The sequence below is a fragment of the Carassius gibelio genome, chromosome B11 (genome assembly GCF_023724105.1).
Source record: "Carassius gibelio isolate Cgi1373 ecotype wild population from Czech Republic chromosome B11, carGib1.2-hapl.c, whole genome shotgun sequence".
NCBI classification, from domain to species: Eukaryota; Metazoa; Chordata; class Actinopteri; order Cypriniformes; family Cyprinidae; genus Carassius; species Carassius gibelio.
In genome coordinates, this window is record NC_068406.1 from 21455276 (window position 1) to 21476864 (window position 21589).

The following is a 21589-nucleotide window of genomic DNA, read 5'->3' on the forward strand; positions in this document are numbered from 1 at the left end:
ACATACTCCAAATACTCTTTTATTTACAACTTCGGAGGGAAAAATTACAGTGCATCATGCTAGTAGTTCTTTAAAGTGACCAACTATGGCAAGTTCTTTTTCCACAACATTCCTAACAAATAAACATAGTCTTCATCCTAAAACGAATAACTATACCACACATCAGAAGAAACTTGTAGGTTCATAACAGTCCAACCCAAGTCTTTAGCCTAAAACTAATCTCTAAATCAAACCTTAAAAACTAGATTGGTTGATAGGCATGCAGGTCGAGGAAGAACAAGGACAGTGATTGTGCATGGTAAAATCACAGGAAGAGCTCCATCATCCAGGATAATCATAAAATGAGAGAAGAGGGGGATGGTGCTTGTTGCTGTGTTTAGTGTAAAACTGCTAGAGACGGATGTGCATATAAAGAGAGAAAGAGAGAGAGAGTCACTCCTCAATGTGTGATTCAGCACTGATTAATATTTAAGCAGTAGAGTAGGCTGTGGGCTCAACGGACACATAGCAAAGAAAAATACAAATGAAAGTTTAATTCTGCTTTTAAAGATGCTACAGAGATTAATGGTGCTCATGTATTAAAGGAGTTTTATGCATATATGTATGGAGCATGGAGTGCTTAATGACTTGTGGAGGAGATTGTGAAATGATTATACCTCATAAACAGTACACAGAAAGGAGGAGACACAACAGGGAAGGTACATCACAATCATGCATGTCACAAAATATTAACTAAAATTTGTGCTTGTTTATTATAAAATACAATGATATTAAAATAGATTGATGTCTCAACTTGAAAATATTGTTGATATTAAAAACAGCATGTGTCTATCTGAATAAGAGAAGTCTCCTTAGATTATTGTATTTGAATTGTTTAAAAAATATATATATATTTATATATTTTGCAGTAAAGACATGTTATGATGAAAATGAATGAGAAAGATTTCAGAGATACTATCAGAAGCATTATATACTGCGTTTATCTCACCATAGGACTTGCTCATTAATTAACATTTTAATGACAAATTTTAAAAAGACAAGATGCTCACTGTTTGCAATGAGATAAATAGATAGATAGACAGACAGACAGACAGACAGACAGACAGACAGACAGACAGACAGATAGATAGATAGATAGATAGATAGATAGATAGATAGATAGATAGATAGATAGATAGATAGATAGATAGATAGATAGATGTTTTAATATTATCCGCATTGAAAAGTGGTTGCAGTGATTTACATTATACCTGTTTTTACTGTCACTTTTAATCGATTTAAAACATCATTGCTGAATAAAAGTATTAATGTCTTTGTCATGATAGGACAATATTTGGGCTGAGATAATACTATTTGAAAATCTGGAATCTGATGGTGCAAAAAAAAAAAATCTAAATATTGAGAAAATCTACTTTAAAGTTGTCCAAAAGTTCTTGGCAATGCATATTACTAATCAAAAATTACATTTTGATATATTTATGGTAGGAAAGTTTCATGGAACATGATCTTTACTTAATATCCTAATGATTTTTGGCAAAAATCAACAATTTAGACCCAGAAAGTGTATTGTTGACTATTGCTACAAATATACCAGTGCTACCTATGCCTGGTTTTGTGCTCCAGGGTCATATATAGACAGAAAAGTGATTCACACTACTTTTACTGGTATTGGCCTGACATGAAGTGTTTGCCAGCAGAGGGCAGCGTGACTCACTGGAGTTGACCCCACGGCTGGATTCTCTCACTTGACTTTGTTTCATTCTGACTTCGTCTTATCTCGTCCTTCACTGCTGCATAAGATCCATCAGCAGTCATATTCATACACTGAAAGCCCTAATAGACGCTCTGAGAGGAAATGTTTCCGCTGCTGCTAATAAACAAATTACTCTCCCTCGTGGAAATCTTTTGACAAGTCCGGACAATGTTCGAAAAATATATCTGTCAGCGTAATAGGTCACTTTCTTAAAAGCAGTCAGTTGGAAATGTATATTGGCCTGAAGAGAGATGTGGCTAACAGAGACAAGAGGCCACATCTGTTTTTTCTTTCCTGAAAGATCTGCTGCACACGGCCAGCAACCGCTGTGTGTGTGTGTGTGTGTGTGTGTGTGTGTGTGTGTGTGTGTGTTTGTGTGCGTGTGTGTGTGTGTGTGTGTGTAAAACTATACATGAGGGAACAAGCATACCTTTCCAATAAAGCTTCAAACAGAGCTGTACGTTTGTCGGACGGCAGCTAAAGCTTTACTTGAGCATTTTGTAAGATGAGATGGAGAAACCGCAAATATACAAACACTTTCTCACGTCAGTTTTGCTTCAGGTTAGGTGTTACTCCTCACTTAGTCTAATACAATGTTTTAGGACAACAAATAAATCTATGTTTGCTTTGAGATTGTTTGGAAATATTGCTATAAAGACTCAGAAATACGCTCTCATCCACCTCAGGCACTTTATTAACTATAACTTTTATTTTAAAAGTTCATCACAAGATCAGAGGAATATATTCCATTATATTAAATATTAATTAACTAGGCTAATTTTCTGTTTTAATATTAAAATAAATTCAAATAGAAAATGGTTATTTTTATTTAAATGAATTGTAATTACATTTCAAAACATTATTTACTATTTTTATCAAATAAATGCAGACTTAGTGAGCATAAGAGACTTCATTAAAAACATTTAAAATTATAATGTTTCTGTACTGTGTGTGTGTGTACGTGCGTGCGTGTGTGTGTGTGTGTGTGTGAGAGTGTGTGTGTGTGGGCATGTTTTTTGTCACATATCAGGGCACAACTCTGTATAATGACATGGGTATGACACAGGTATTACAAGGAGAGAGTGACTTATGAGGACATAACCCATGTCCCCATTTTTCAAAACGCTTATAAATCATACAGAATGAGTTTTTTTGAGAAACTAAAAATGCACAAAGTTTCCTGTGAGGGTTAGGTTTAGGTGTAGGGTTGTTGAATGGCGATAGAATATACAGTTTCTACAGTATAAAAACCATTACGCCTATGGGATGTCCCCACTTTTCACAAAAACAAACATGTGTGTGTGAGAGAGAGTGTGTGAAAATGTAAAACATAAATAAATTGAAAGATGCACAATGCATAGTAGTAATGATCAACTTAATTTTGTATATAGAGATCAGTGAACTCACCCGCTATTAATATTGCAGGCACTGCATTTTATCAAGCCCTCGACACACTTTCAACATCCTCGACTTGAAAACAACATCTTGCACTAGTTTTTCAGACCTGCACATTTCAAAGGTCCATGTAACCACAGAAAGCGTGAGCCCCATACTCCTTGTAAAAGTAAATGTCCCCGACACAGAACACAGCTGAATTTGAAATGTCTCTGCAGCTGCAGACAGGCCTCCTCTGATGAAGCTTGTGAAGGTCATCAAGTCCCATATGAAGCCCTACTGTAAACTTTAGATGCCTGCTGGCACAAAACTGCTGCAGATACGGATTCCATGACCGGCCAGTCCACTGAAATTAATATCTTAGGGTTATCTCACTTTAGCCCTTTAAAAGCTGAGACTTTCACAAAAAGATCCTTTTAAAAACACGTGAAGTCATTGAGACTAATTGGCGAATGAAACACACATGAAAGCAGTGCTTTAGAAAAGACTGCGCATCAACAGATGTGCTATAAAATTACTGAACACACCCACACACAAAGGCTCTGATGATGCAGACAAATATCATAACATCAAAACCATCTCCAGAGGATTATGAGCAATTTATAACAGCGGAGGTCATTTCAGTTCCTCACTTTACCATGCGGAGTAAACATTCAGTGTGCCCTGTGACTTCTTTGCCACGAAAAAAAGTTAGAAATCAATCCCATCTGTTTGCTTCCATTTAGCGTAATGAAAGGATTCATGGCATCTCATAAGGTTTCATTAATTATCTGATCATGGGTGAACTGTGAACCTGAATCTAACTCTCAGCCTCCAGTGAGTAGCCTATCTCTGCTGATGTTGTGCGCCCCCTTTTGAATTTTTGCAGTACTGCATGAGCAGATCATAAGCCAAGCAGATTCTAGAATGCCTGGAGAAAGCTATCCGTTAGCAATCCCATTCATCTCAAAGCTGCTCGGCGAATACAAGACTCCCACTGGCAAAACATCTACTATAATGTAAATGAAATTTGTGATTTATAATATGTCATTTGCAAAAAAAAAAAAAAATATCCTTGCCTCCTGCAGGTGTCACCAAGGGAACATATAAGGTCTGAATTATCTCTTTTCAAATTGGCTGTGTCTGAAAAATGTAGCCTTACCTTCTTATATAGCGGTAGGAAGGCATCAAGGTATATCGGGATCTAGTGTTAGCAATATCCTGACATCTAATAGAAGACCAACCACTTATTAACTGCAAATCAGTAAATTAATCAATTAAATTATTAAGAACAATTTTATAATTTAATTTTTTACTCTTATATCTATAATAAATCAATATGTCCATCCATCCATCCATTAAATTTACTGAAAAAAAAACACTTGTGGTTGCCAGAACATTACTGTAAAAAAAAAAAAAAAAAATGCTACCATAAGGTTTTACTGATTAAACTAAAATTTACAGAAAATACTTACTGAATTACCATAAGCAGTTTTGAACTGTTACAAAACACTGACAACCACCACAGAAACACAGGTGGTAAAGAGAATGCTAGCTAAACAAGCAAATCATTTTTCATAAGCTAAAGTAAATACTTATTTAAAAGGTGCATAATGTCATAAAAATACAAAACACCATCAAGGTAATGAATGAAACACTTAAAAAAAAAAAAAAAACGTAATAAACATTCATTTAATAACAGGTAACATTAAAATTCTAATTTAAAAAAAATAACTGATCATATATGATATATAATAACATTTCAAATCCCCTTAGATTGTTAACCATCTAGCATGTTTTTACTTTTAGAATTACTATCAAATAAGTAAATATTATTCTAGTTATGCCTATGTTTAAAGCCCAGTTAAAAGTATTTCTGTCTGTGAGAGAATTTAAGCTCTTTGACCAAAAAGGTTTTTGATTCTTACACATGAAAACATTCATGAGTTTTGATGCCTAGCTAAATGCAATCACCAAAAGTAAAAAGCAAAAAGCAGGCTATTAATGAACTACAACACTGTCACATGACTTTAGTATCACCACTATGTTCCTTCAGAACATAGTGGTTGGTCTTCTATTAGATGTCAGGATATTGCTAACACTAGATCCCGATATACTGAAGTTCCTTCAGTTTTAATTTAAAAAGCATTTTCCATGAAGGTTTGAGTTAGAATAGTTTGCAAGAGTCAACACAACCAGTATGTAAAAGTGGACTAATGGATAACATTTGACATGATGATGTTTAATGTTCCTGATAATCTTCAAAGTCCAATTTGGATCATTAACCCTTAAAAAAATCACTGTGGGTATACTAATGTATTTATGTCATAGAATAAAAGATGAAAATATCTTGAGTTTATGTTCACCACAAACTATATTTGAGGCATTTTCCCAAAAGCCCATTTAAAATAACTTCAGGGTGATGGAACTGGGAGTGTTAAAATGCTACGTCATTTCCAGGTTTTGGCCTAAAAATTATTTGATGTCATCCCTTCAGCACTGTACAGGTCAGAGATGGGTGGTCTTATCCCATTTGTTATGTGTACTGGGACGGAATCACGAAAGCAACACCTCACCTTCACAGCAGTGCCTTTTTTGGTTCCACTGCACAAGTTGAAAAGTTCAATGGCAAACCGAGAGTTTATTTGACACATTCCTGTGCAGCAGAGATTCAAGGAAAAGATGAGTCAGTCCTCCACATACACATCATGAACAGACAAATCTAATTACCGGCTGATTCTAGCGGCTTGAACAGATTACATTAGCCCTCCTCCTCATATGAGAGCGAGCGGAGGGTAAGCGTGGGCCGGCCGGCACTGCCCCGCTATTAGATTACGCAGCACTGTGTGGCGGTATGGCACTCTGTCACCATCAGCCAGGAGAAGAGCTACTGGCAAATCGTTTGAAGGTCATCAGAAGGCCTCAAGCCATCACAGCTGGGGTCCCGAAGGGTCAGAGTGCTTATTTTGATCACTCAAAATAACTGAGAGATGGTTATGGTCATACAGGATGTTTCATGTGAACTTCAGTTGTTAAAGAAGATCCGTGCAGTGGAATTATATGAAAGAGGGAGATGTGCTGATGGACATATACTGGAAAAATGAGATATTAAACACACTGCCAAACACAGCATTACCGGCATATGTGTGTCCTAATGGTGTGTTGATGATTTGGGACGGATGGAATAACCACACTGAATCTGAAACGCTTCTCTTTAAAAAAAGAAAAGAAAAAGAAAAAAAAACTGGAACTGTGTAAATGCATTTTCAGGAGCACCAAAGATTTCTGATTAGATTTTTTGGATGTTTTAAAATGGCTGAAGAATATACTGTTATGATTTCATTATTGAGAAAGTTAATAATCAAAGCATCGGGATCAGAGAGGAAATTAACAGCCGCCACATATTCAGGATTCATGGACAACATTTATCTTTGAAAACCCAAATTGCTTCATCAATGACTCAATAATGACTGACTGACTGCCAGTCAGATTTGGGGTTTTGCTCACTATGGTGGAAAGTTTTGAAACTGGTGCAGTTTCGAACATTTTCGCTTGTAATATTTTCGAAATATTCAAAAACACTCCTGAATGGGCAAAAGCAAAAAAAAATCTTGTTCTGGCAAGAGTTATTGTTCAGCAAATTAGCAACTAGCAAATTATTATTATTTCTAAAATCACTTTTTTTTTATCATAACTCATAACTTTTATTTATTAAGAACTGCACAATCTTTGCCTCAAGAGAATGTCTGGCAAAGCAAATCTTATATGCAATCATTTATATAGAATCATATGGACCCTAAACACGCAAACAGCGACAATCGATGAACATCAGCAAGTAAAAAGATGACACAACAACAAATAAACAAAAACAACATCATAAACAAAGCATGCAATCAACAAAACAATCAGAGTCTATAATAGTAGCCAATTCAAATAGAAAATGTACATAAGGACTGTAAATTTGGCAATAATTGCTAAAATTAACAAGCAAATTCAATTCAGAAGTATAAACTACATCAATTTCTGTAAACTGATTAATAGCAAACAGTAAAATAATTTTCTAATAAATTATTTTATGACAAATACAACAAAAAAAAAATAATTGTTTGGTTAACATTTTGCAGGAATATTGATAGGGTAGCATGTTTTTTATATGGATTCTAAATAATTTCTTAGTATATGCGGTTCCAGAAAAACCTTTTATGATGGATAAAATGTAATTCCCTTTTTCTAAAGTGCAGGTTGTTTGCATAAACACCAAAATAACACTACTAAAAAATTAAGCAAAGGTGTTTTTCTAAAACCCTCACAAACACAGCGAGTGATCCAGGATCTGCCATTCTAAGCTACAGGCCAAACTCAGCAGGCTTTTATCCAGCAAAATGGGACCATTAATGTAAATGGAGACCCATCAAGGTCTGTAACAGAAACCCAGAACAGAACTGCATCTTTCTGTGCTATCCGAGCAATAATAGCGTGAGATACAAATGTAGCATAATGGAAATAGCCGCTCCGCTCCAGGAGAGATCCATTTAGGACGGTCTATAAGAGATGCACTGCTGAGTTCTGGCTGGCATAATCATACCATAAATAGAGCTCTTGATAATACACATGTACGGACACAGATTAAGTCTATCAGTGGACTAAAGACCACTGACAATGTTATTCAGCCCAGCGATTTGAGTTTTAATCTGTGCCCTGGATACATGCAAAATATGCCAGTTGTAAATGTGCACATGCCTGGCAACAAATGAAGCTTGTCAGGCCATGATGTTTCAGTGAAAAAAAAAAAAAACTTTTTACTAAAAGTATATAGACAAATAAAGGAATAAATGAAAACTTGCTTAAAATTTACTCACACTCAGGCCAACCAAGATGTAAATGAGTTTGTTTTTTCATCGGAACAGATTGGGAGAAATATATCTTCACCAGTTCCTCTGCAGTGAATGGGTGCCATCAGAATAATAGCCCGAACATCTGATAAAAACATCACAATAATCCACAAGTAATCCACACCATGCCAGTCCACAAGCTAACATCATGTGAAACGAAAAGCTGTGTGTTTGTAAGAAACAAATTCATTATTTAGGCATTTTAACTTTAATACATCACTTCTGGCCAAAATACAAGTCTATAATCCATAAAAGTCAAGTTTTGACTCCACACATGTATTTAGTTTTCACTTGTAAACACTGCTTGTGGATATTTCTCTTCTGATCCAGATGAGATTTTTTCACTGGAGAAAGTGATATAACGGAAAGAGAAAACAATTTTTGCCACAGTTTATAGTCTTGATGAATTTGTTTCTTAAAAACTTGCAGCTTCTCCACTGTTAACTGATGAGCTGGAGGGGTGTGGATTATTGTGGTGTTTTTATCAGCTGTTTGGACTCTTATTTTTATGGCACCCATTCACTGCAGGGGATCCATTAATGAAAGTTATGTAATGCTAAATCCATTAAAAAAATGCATTTTATTATTACGTAACAAAATATCAAACAAATAACACAAATAAATAAATAAATCTACATAAGAAAAATGTTTTCCAAAAGACATTTTATAGGTTCCACTTCACAATCCATTTTACTTCCATAATGTGACATATTTCCAAGTGAAATAGGGGATGTGAATGTAAATTGGATCACTGCTGATGTCACACTGCTGCTGCTGACAACACAAATGAGGGCCATGAAACTTCAAAATGACACAGGGAATCTAGACTTTTATGGAAAGGTTATTTTTAGATTTGAGAATGAGCAATAAAGAAAGAGGAAGAGGCTGACTGTAGGCATAAAACTTGATAAAAGTCAAATCTGAACCAATGAAGAAAACTGAACCTTCAGTAATGTCCTAGGACAATGCAAAGACTTCTGCACAACACAAGCAGCTTAGTATGAGATACTGCAAAGAGGAGGAGATGGATCTATAAGAACTTTAGAAAAATGGAAAATAAACAGTAACCTTAAACTCACCCTTTTTCTAGAGAAACATGAGTTATTTGACAAATTCCAGTCTGGTTTTCGTAAAAAACATTCCACAGAAATGGCATTATTGGACATCTCAAAACTATTGATCATAATATTATGATAAATAGACTTCTTGATCTGGTTGGCATGTCTGGATCAGTTTTAAAATGGTTTTCATCCTACCTGTCTGGTAGAAGTTTTAGTGTTTATGTGAATCAGATTATGTCTGAAACTGCAGAGTTGTCGTGTGGGGTACCTCGGGGTTCTGCAAAACTATAATAGCAGAGAGGGACAAAAAGTACTAAGCCAACGCGTTTCCACAACGCGTTTTCGGTCAGAGCCAGAAACGCAGGTGCAGAGCAGTGAGAGGCGCTTGAAACTGCACCGGCAAGTTTAAAAGTCTGGATTGCATTCTTATTATGGACCATACATATGCCGCGCCACAGGAGAAGAAAACATCGTCGCCAAAACAGTCAAAAATAGAACGTAAAAGGAAACGTGACCGTAGATTACAGAAAACAAGAGTTAATGTCGGGGAAGCTTTTTCTAGGTGGAAAGAGCTAATGCTGGATAAAGATTTCAAAAGAGACGCTGAAGTGGCCAGTTTTCTTCTCGACAGGTAATTCAGTGTTACAATCTATATTACAATATTTTTTTTATATCTAACAATGCACATTATTCAGAAAATATAACGAATAAAGAAGACATAACTACTAATTACAATATTTCATGTTTTCCACAGTCAGTAATTCATACTGTAACATTCGTTTGTTAGTTGTCATGTTGCTGTTTGTTTGAAATAACACACCTGTTCACCTGAAGGAAAACTCGACGAAGTGCTATTAGAAGAAATCCCGTCAAAGCTTTTTGGTACATATCGCCTACCGTAGATGCAACGCGCATTTGAAAAAGCGAGGCGCTGGAGAGCAAAATTAGTTTGAATGCAAAATACAATTTCACCACTAGATGGGAGTAATTCCTACTTAGTGTCCCTTTAAGGAAATTGAGTTCTTTAAATTTTCTTCTTTAATCAACTGTCTGACTGGTATCAAATAGGGCAGGGGTTATGTGAAAACTTTTTGCTTCTGAATTCTGACAAAACAGAATGCCTCTTTTTCTGCATTCTGCGTCGATTCTTTTAAAAAACAACTGAAGGCTTTACTCTTCAAGCAGGCTTTTGGTTAGTTGAGGGGTTTTTATGGTTGTTTGTTGTTTTTGCTGTTTGTATTTTGTAGAATGTTTTTAAATTGTTATTGTATTACATTTTATTGTGAAGCACTTTGTGATTTTTATCTGTGAAAAGTGCTATATTAATAAACTTTGCTTACTTTACTTACCTAACCTTCAGTCTGGTGCAGCAGGAATGGAATTTTCTCTATGGACATCTTTCACATGTAGGCAAACTGGTCATTCATTTTTCAAAATATCAGTTTCCATATCAATATCAAAATACCATCTCTCATCGTGTCGCTGGTTAACCTCTGGTCTGTCTGTGCACATCCATGTGTTTTGGAGGAGGCGTAGCTTTGGAGAGTTGTTTGGATGGAGGGTGGGATCTTATGTTTTCAAAGCTAACTTGATTTTGTTAACCTCTCTGAAATCGCCTACTTTTAAGCAGTTAAAGAGGTAGAAATGCACCTTTTAATGTTGTTTTGCCAACCACCATTAAAATAGCAGAAGAAAAAGAAAATAGCATTCCTGCCACCTACTGGACTGGCAGTTAAAGCGCCTCATGGACCACAGAAGACCATGGTCAGCATAATTTTACTAAATAATTACTTGTTTTAACTACATCCAATTATAAGACTTTTTGCTAACACTCATGGGTGCTTTATTTACTCTATACATTACATTTTTGGTTTTAGAACCCTAGGGATCATTACAGATATTATCTGGTTCTTTGGTCCCCTGGATCAAATTGCCTTCTCACCAAAATTTTAATTGAACCAATATCATATCCTAAAGGTGTTTTGGTGTGAATCTAAAAGTGATTTGCATGTCCATGTAACCACCGATCCTCAAATCTGTCTCGTGCGATCCACTTTCCTGCAGAGTTTAGCTCTAACCCTAATCAAACACATCTGGTTTTGCTAATCAATGTCTTCAGGATGATTCGAAAATCACAGGTAGGTTTGTTTGATTTGGGTTGAAGCTAAACTCTGCAGGAAAGTGGATCTCGCAAGCCAGATCTGAGGATCACTGATGTAAGCCTACACAAGCTAAACTACAGTTTTTATACAAATATTAAATTGATCTATAAATGCCCGAAATGCACATTCAAACTTAAAGGGACAATAAGTAACTTTTTAGGTATTTTATTATCTAAAATCAATATTTTTATTCATAAATATGCCCTCAATGGTGTACAAATACCTATGCCAATGTTTAAACTAATCCTCGTAAATGAAGAATTTATTATCTTTATATACATGGGACGGGTAGGTCGACGGAGGCTTCCATGTAGTTCCGCCATCTTGCAAAACTATAAAAGCAGAGAGGGACAAAGGGTACTAAGCCAACGCGTTTCCACAACGCGTTTTCGGTCAGAGCCAGAAACGCAGGTGCAGAGCAGTGAGAGGCGCTTGAAACTGCACCGGCAAGTTTAAAAGTCTGGATTGCATTCTTATTATGGACCATACAAATGCTGCGCCACAGGAGAAGAAAACATCGTCGCCAAAACAGTCAAAAATAGAACGTAAAAGGAAACGTGACCGTAGATTACAGAAAACGAGTTAATGTCGGGGAAGCTTTTTCTAGGTGGAAAGAGCTAATGCTTGATAAAGATTTCAAAAGAGACGCTGAAGTGGCCAGTTTTCTTCTCGACAGGTAAGTCAGTGTTACAATCTATATTATAATATTTTTTTTATATCTAACAATGCATATAATTCAGAAAATATAAAACGAATAAATTAGACATAACTACTAATTACAATATTTCATGTTTTCCACAGTCAGTAATTCATACTGTAACATTCGTTGGTACATATCGCCTACCGTAGATGCAACGCGCATTTGAAAAAGCGAGGCGCTGGAGAGCAAAATTAGTTTGAATGCAAAATACAATTTCACCACTAGATGGGAGTAATTCCTACTTAGTGTCCCTTTAAATGAGTTTTTTGCATTATTTAAGCTAAAGAATCCATATTGTATATAATTTTTATATAATCTATATTCACATTTCTGTTCATTAAACTGATCAAAAGTAATACAAAAGATTTCTACAAGTTTTTATACATAAACACTGTTCTTTTGGACTTTGGATCCCAGATTACACTAACACACACAAATTATGCAGCAACAGCTTTTTTTCAATATTGAGAATTATGAGATTCTTTTAAGAATAAATTGCATTTTAAAACACATAAAAACAGAATATGTTGTGTAAAATTGTAATAATATTACTGTTTTACTGTATTTTACTGTACTGCCTTATTTTTTTTAAAAGAAACAAATTCTATCCCTAACCCTATTGGCCCCAAACTTTTGAACAATTGTGTACGATACCTTTGTCATACATTTACATTATACATTATACATGATACATTTTTTTCTATATATTTGTGACGCTTTTAAGGTACAAAGACGGCTGTAAATTGAACTTAAAAGGATATGACCTTGATATGAGTGCCATTATCTCAAGAACAGCACATAACCAAACAAATGTATTCTTTGCACTTTGTTAAATAATACATTTTCCGTTATTATAGTCATTATACTTGATGAGGCATATTTCATTGAACATATTTCATCATTTATTAGGCCCTGCTCTTTATTAAAACGATTGTCCGCAGCTTGTCTGCTACCGCTGTGGCAATCCAAATGTAATGTTATTTGTCATGCCAATAAAGCTCAGTGAATTGAAACTGAAACCGAGAGAAAGGAACAAAGAGAAAGAGAGAGAAGAAAGAGAGCGAGAGCTGACCATGTTTTATTCATTGTAGCACCAAGTGAAATTTGGACTCCAGGTGCACCTATTTTAGTCGTCTCTAGACACCTCACTTCCCAGGGCTCTGAGTGTTTCCATTTGTTCAGCTTGAGCAGTTCAGTTCATCAGGGCTTACACTCGTTTTTTCCCCCCCGCGATTTCAGGATTCGCCTTTCACTGCCTGCAATAAATAGTTTTATACTTGGAAGTTGTAAACTTGCGCTTGAGTGTTTTTTGGCAGCTATCTGCAGTGTGGTCAGTCTTCATAGTTTTGAAGAAGGCCATATCATTTAGCAACATTTCAGACTGTAATTCATTAATTTCAACCGCTATTTTAAGCTGAACTTCCATTTATGCAAAGCAATTTTCAGTAGTTGCTCATAACAGTAAAACAAACCTTATAGCCTCATGGTTCAGAATAACGGAGAAGAAAATAAATTAACTCTATTTAAGTTTCCTTTGTTGTAATTAGCATTATAATTAGCCTGTTAATGTCTCTGACTGAGACCAGATCTGTCTATCCAACAGTCCAGTCGTTCCAGGCCTCCAATTAGTATATGCAGTAATACAGGAGCAATAAGATCAGTATGAGGCTATTAGGTGACTCATTTAATAAGCACTTTTGTTAATTATGCTAATAGCCTAGAAATGCCCAGCAGGAATAATGGATAGATAAATGTTTAGAACCACCAGTTAATGGCATAATAGAGAACCCAACCAATTATACACATCAGTGTGTTTGAGTTGGGCAGGTGTAAAGGCAGCCGAACACCTGCAGATCGACTTCTGAACCTTCAGTGTGTAGAGTTTAAAGAAACAGTTCACCCAAAATAAAGATTTACTGACCCTCAGACCATCCGATGTAGAAACAGATTTGGAGAAATGTAGCATTATATCACTCGCTCACCATTGGATCCTCTGCAGTGAATGGGTGCCGTCAGAATGAGCGTCCAAACAACGGATAAAAACTCCACAATAATCCACAATCCATATCATTCCAGTTCATAAATTAACATCTTGTGAAGTTAAAAGCTGCGTGTTGGTAAGAAACAAATTCGTTATTAAAGTGTTTTTAGCTTTAAACTGTCACTTCTGGCTGAAATGAGAGTCCATTGTCCATAATAACACTTTCTTTCAGTAAAAAAAAAAAACAAAAAACAAATATTCTGTTGTCGCTAACATCAAAATCCACCAACATGTTAGTTTAGAATTGTTTAGGACTGTTATATAATAATGCTTGATCTGTGCATTATTTCTCTTCTGATTTAAGGCAAGGCAACTTTTTCTAGAGAAATTAACATTATGGATAGAGGACTCTTAAAAACATCTTAGTAAAGAATTTGTTTCGTACAACACACAGCTTTTCAATGTGTTCAGTGATTAATTGAATAACTTGTGGATTATTGCAATGTTTTTATCAATTGTTTGGACTCTAATTCTGATGGCACCCATTCACTTACTGAGCATCCATTAGTGAGCAAATGATTTATCTAGGCCGGGACTCGACTAAAAAAATTAATCTAATTAATTAGAGGCTTTGTAATTAATTAATCGAAATTAATCACATTTTAATCGCATATAAATATTTGACCTTGAACAGTGAGAAGTAATTTTTTTTCACTTGGATTTATAGTATACCATTGAATAATGACTAATTACATAAGCTTAAGCAACAAAATATTGTTTATTTTTGTTCAACTAAGTCTAGCAGACCAGTGCAAATTTTGCCATGAAGTGTAGCAATAGTACATTTCAGAAATTCAGGAAGCTTATAGGTGCTTGAACCTTCTGTAAAGTGTTTTTTTAAGTAAAATACAATACTGTCAATTACATTCAGAACATTGGAAACACCGACTATTAGAAAACATCTCTCTGTTGCTTCAGAGGCCATAACATACTAAGTCCAACTCTCAATAACCTTGGCCCAAACACTAAAGAGTTCAACATAAACTGTTGCACCAACAAAATAATACATAGTTCAACATAAAGTGTAAAGTCCACGCTAGCTGCTATATGTTTTGCATTGAGGTGATACTTGAGGCTCGATGTGCTGCGTGATATGCGAACGCTAGTTGGTGCTCCAGTATAATCGGTCCACCGAAACTCATCCAGTGAGAAACGTTCCGCGGTGCAAAAAAAAGTTATTAAAAATGCGGAAATTTTTTTTCTGTAATTAATCTTAGTTAACTCGTTATTTTTTGTGTAATTTATTAATCTCAATTAACGCGTTAAAGTCCCGGCCCTAGATTTAACGTTAAATGTCTCCAAACCTGTTCTGATGAAGAAACAAACTCATCTACATCTTGGATGACAAATTTATATTTTGGGGTTAATTATTCTTTTAATTAATCCAGTAACTGTACCAAAGATTTGAGAAGCATGTGGATTGTGTTGTTAAAGTCAGTTACATCAGTCTATGAATCTCAATGGGATCTTGATGGTTTTTATTAATAAGCTATAGGAATCGGACTGTGGTCTTCATGAGTGTGAGGATTGGGTCACATGCTGTTCCTCCTGGTGCTCTGATGTCTGTGTGGCTTCTGTTCTTCTGCCTTCACCCGTCTGATAATAACTCACAAACACATCCACAAACAAAACCCAAGATACACTCATGTTTTTCAGCAGGAGGGCACATGAAAATATGTTTCCTTGACAGATGTAGAAAGACAGAGAGGAGAAAGAATGCACAAAATGGACAGATTTATCAAAAAGTGATGTTACGGTGTGAGAAAACTATGCTGGTATATAGTTAGAAGATATCAGTCTCCGAGCTCAGCCTCCCACCTCGGCTTGAACTTAAAAAATATATAAATAAAAAAGTTTGAGATATATGTATCAGTGGTGTACATCAGTGGTGTATATGGATGCATATAATATTGTGATATCACTACAATGAGAAGTTTTCAGGTGAGACGGAGCACTTTTTAAAGAAGAGTGTATTGTGCATATATATAAATTTTATTTCAGCTGGTTTCTGAGGCAACATTTATCATTTTAATTTAGTTTAACTTGATGTAAACAAAACTAAAATAACTAAAACTGGAATACAACAACAAAAATAAATAGATAAATACCATACCATACCATACCATGCCAATTTAAAATGCTCCCAATATCGAAATTATATAATGTAAAACTATTTTCTCAGTGAGACTACTAATAACACTGCAATAGTGAAAAATAATAATAATAATAATAATTAGAACCAGATTATGTCGTTACAGCAATTATCATGCCAGAATGAATCATATTTTTGATATCACAAAAATATATATCTGACATACTTTACTTACTACACTACTTACGTGTATATATAAACCATGTACACTTATTCCAGTAAAAAAGCTGTTTATTTTCAACACAGTCTCATGCAGTTTTGTGAAAATGAAAACATACCTAGTAATAAATCTGGAATAATTATATCTTTTTATTCCCTAATGTATATAATAAATAAATAAGTGTGTGTGTGTGTGTGTGTGTGTGTGTGTTTGTGTGTGTGTGTGTGTGTGTGTGTGTGTGTGTGTGTGTTCACGTGTGTACATGGCCCATTTTTCTAATTGTTAAAATACTGTAAACAGCCATAATGGTAGTTTTGAAAAATATGATTAATATAAAAGACATATTTGCAAAATCATGTACACAAACACGAGATTCCAATCATTTCAGCAGCCTGATAAAAACTGTTTAAGGTCACCTCAAGGGAAAAACCAAGTTGGATCACACGACCAGCTGAATATTATCCAAAAAACAACTTATTTATTGTCTACTTTCACTTCTGAAAATAATTATTTTGGATGGTGGGTTCTGTTTATTCCAGGGTAAAAAAAAAAAAAAAAAAGAATCCATATTTTACATGTGGTCTCAGACTTGAGAGGGGAATTTTGTGGAAAAGAAACAGTCCTGGGCGGCTTTTCTACTCACCTGGGACAAAGAGGTAAAAGAAGGGTGATGACATCACCAGTTTGGTGATTCAGACGTTGAAGTGACTGTAGGAAGGGGTTAAACCACAGCTCGATTAGTCCCAGACGCAGAGCTGACCAAAGACCACCTGATTAGAACCAGCGACCCGCTGGCATACACAATAAGAGCTAATCAGAGGAGTTAAAGGAACCTAAAAGGGAACACATGAGCGCATATGTAGGTCAGGAGCAGTGTGTGAGCTGTACAACATCACTGTAGACTGAGAGAGACGCTGATCAAATCCTGACCCCTGAGTCACTGATCACTGGGCGGCTTCTGACATTGAGTCACAACGGGACCTCTAATCAAAATTCAAGGTTATGTGAAATTCAAAATTGAATTATTTCAGGAGATTTGTCATAATTTGAATTGGTTGCACCCACAGAATACTGACCTGGAATTTTATCAGAATGACATGAAATAATTGTTTAAAAGAAATTCAACACAGTCAATATTTTATAAATAGAATACATGTTTTAACTAATTAGGCATGTCCTATTTTTCTAAATGTCAAAACAATAAACAAAAAATATATATATATATATATATATATATATATATATATATATATATATGTGTGTGTGTCTGTTTTTGAGTGTAGGTGATGTGTTCATGATTTGGGTTTGTGATGCATGTGTTTGTGATGTGGTGTTTCTAAGAGAGTGTGTTAAAGGCTGGGTTATGACACTGGCCAGCCGTCAGAACTGAGTGCAGGTATGTGTACTTCAACACAAGCCAGAACAGTTTACTGCCAGAAAGAAAAAGTTCTAACCACCATCTTACTGAAGGAAAGAGTTGGTCATTTTAAATGTCAAATTTACATGTATGATTTATGCAAGATACATACTAAGATGAAAGTAAATATTTTTCATTTGTAAAATTCTTCTTGAGAAAACAAACACACACACACACACACACACACACACACACACACACATCTATATATATATATATATATAGTAACGGGACTGAATCTGAATGGGGTCTTGAACAAAGTGAAAAGAGCCTGCAGTTGAGACAGCAAATTCACTACAAAAGACAGTTTCCCTGAAAGAGTAGGTGGAGATTTACTTGAGATCCTCACTGGTTACATCACAGCTTGTCTCTCGGGTGCCCGGTAAAACACTCTACATGACAGAGATAGCTGGCTTGAGGAACCAGACACATTTATCAAGCCTAAGAAGACAGCAGCTCTGTGGCCGAAGGGAGAGGCTGCTTGCTCCCGGCCGCAGCGGTAGCTGCCGTTGACAATTTTGTCACCTTCTGGAAGATGAATAGGTGAAAGGCTTTGAGGGATGAGGGGAGAAGAGACTGGGAACGTGTGAGTCCCAGTGGAGTTCTTGACAGTCCGTAATCTGGCCGTCACCCTTCATCGTCTCAGATGGCGACTCCTGCCAAACTTGTGTGAGAGCCCCGCCGTCTCTGTCTCTCTTTCCTTCCCCCGGCCCTCTTTCCCTTCATCAACACACGACTCTCAGAATCAAACGTAACATGAGAAACTTTGAGAAAGATTTAACGCTCCAACAAGAAGCTCATGCTGTGGTCAAGTCCTCCAGGGAAGTCATCATTTCAACATGATGTGTGCGTAAGTGATATTGGACTAAATAAAATGGGTTCGCTCTCTTTTTCATTTCCACAAAGACAGGATTTTAACACTAACGTACTAATATAACTAATGCTTCAATTAGACTTGGATGTAGGATCTCCCCAAGTAGCTTTTAATGCTTTCATATGCTGCCACTAAGAATCATGGGAACTGTAGTTTGGTCACACAAGCCTCCTCAGCTTCAACTAAGTAAGTGGTACTTTCAGTCAAGCTTCGCCATCATTCAACAACCACATGCGAAATGCATACAAACTAAATCAACATTCACAACTTCAACTAAATTCGCACTCGGAAACCTCTAAAGCAAACGAAGATGACAGACAAGAACGCAGGTGCTCAAAGAAAGACGTCCATCACAGGAAACACAATAACCAGCTAGAGATCGCCTGAGGACCCATCAGGCATTAATTGGGCTGTACTTTATTGTGTTGTTGCAGGAAAAGACCCTTCCGTCCAATCAAAGTGTTGAAAAGGTCCTTCAGGATTTGAGTGTGATGGGAATGGCAGAGGCTCTCCGGAGGTCTAAGCAGGATGATGAGCGGAAAAACACTGTCCTTTCTGCCCACTGTACACCTCACAAGTGCAACCAATTAGAGTAATTGAAAAAGGGAGACATGTCCAATTAATAGTTTGTTCAGAGGAAGCAGGAATGGTGTAGAGTGGTTTGAGGCAGGTCGAAAGCAGGAAGAAAATGGGCAATTATTTACGTCTCACATGCCAGCACCATTATCTGGCCATTCACTCTCAACAGGGTTTTCTGTAAATAAAAAATGGAATGGGCAAAAAGCAAGGGATAGTGGGTGGGCGGTGGAGGGCAAAACAGTACCGCTAAGAGAAAAAGGTACTCGTGACGGGAGGCATTGAACCAGAACTTTGCATAATACCCCTTTAGGCAAAAGCGGCAAGCTGACAGGGGCATCTGAACTGTGGACATGCCTAACTAGCCAATGGAGCCATTAGGAAGGCCTGGTGCAGCGTTTTGCCTTCACGCGTCAAATCATGCATGCTCACTCATCTTTTCCTCACCATACAACACATCAAAACCTTTCCTGTTCCATTCTCTCGACACCGCGCACAGCAATTTATATTGATCACTCTGACAGTGTGATCATTCGACGATGTGCCAGGATTTGGGCAGCACTTACCGCTTCCAGGATATGGCAGGAGATGTGCCATAAGTAGTTTGCACGGTGGGGGGAGAGCATCTCCACTACATTTGGCCATTTTTTAGCTGTGTGTTTTTGTGTGTATTATGGGGATAGAAGGAATTAGCATACAAACTATTCGCTCACTTGGTGATTTCCGCTTTGGTGCAGTCAGCCAGAGCGTTCTGACCTTTAAAAACCTTACAAAGTCGATCTGAAATTGTTTAGAGTTAACTTTTTCATTTGGGCGAGTTAATTCTTGCAGGCCCAATGCATACATAAACATGGCAGCCATTAGCAAAAGTTGATCTACCGCTATTATACTCCCATTTTCGGACAAGTGGGAGTCTGGACCCTGCTTTAATAATTGTACAGATACAAACTGCAGCGTTATATGCACACAGTCCACTTAATGAAGACCCTAGGCACCACAGTAAACAAGTAAAGGGCAGTTTACAAGTATTGATGAGTGATGGAGAAAAACAAGCTGCAGAGTTTAGAATGCAGATATGTGTGCCTCATGAGAGTTCGATATAAAATAGGCACGGATTCAGATCGTAAATGCCATGTGACTCAAATGAAGTCACCAGAAAATGATGTCTTGAAAGGCCTCATGTTGATTGACTGATGGCACCACATCAACCACTCAATTCTCTTATTAATGACTATCCTGAGCTGGGACATGGAATGCACCAAACAGTGAAAAATATGTCTAAAAAACAGCCACTGGTCAAACTGGTCTACTGTAACATTATAAACTTTTTTTTTTATCAACATAGATATATAGCAACTGGCTTTGACAACTACAAAATATATTTCTGCATAACCATCTGAACTGTTAGAATATTGCTCTGAACGTATATATATATATATATATATATATATATATATATATATATATATATATATATATATATATATATATATATATATATATGCTACTATTCTTTCTTTGGCTTTTAATTCATTGTGAGTTTATGGCATGAATCTGTGGGTTGCCATGTGTTCGTGTCTTTGTTTGTTCAGCACTTCGGTCAGCTGTGCTTGCTGTTTGTAGACGTGCTATATAAATAAAACTTGAAACTTTTGGTTTCACTTTCAAGACGTGTGTCGCACACTTGATAAATACATAAGACATGCTTCATTTCTTCATTTCTTTCAAGTTTGAACGAATTGGTTGAATGAATGACTCACTCATTAAAACTGTAACCTGCTGCCACCTTTCAGTGGTTTTAAATTCACATTTAGCATATCATTTCTATTTTTAACCATTTAAAAACATCCAAAACCATTTATTATCAATATTTATGCAATGCTGATCAAAACATTTCTTTCTAAAGCTTTTTTTTTTGTAGTGTCTATTTGAAACTTTCCTCATATAACACAATAATGACTTTAAATGATATTTCGGGGTTTAATTTCTCAGCCAAAATTGATATGTGATTAATTAATAAGCGCATCAAATGTAATTCATTAGATTACAATTTTGAATCGCTTGACAGCCCTAGTATTATAATTTTTGATTATAATTCCTGTAACCGAACTCTGTTTGGTGTCTGAAAGCATATTTATGTGTATGTTTCGGTTGAGTGGATTCCATGTTCGGAAAGACTCTCTTGATAGTTTTATTTACACTCTAGTTAGGTTTCCCAAGCGCACACAAACATTTTCTGTCAGACTACCGAGTGCTAAGTGTTACCCGTGATTGACTTTGGTTTGACCTCAGTGCAGCGGAGGTGGCAATTACTCAACACCTAATTCCGTGACAAATGTTTTAAAGATCTGGATTGAGATGAGATTTTGAGCGATCAGTTTGTTCTTATCTTCAGCAGCTAATGACATTCTGAAGATCATCATCATT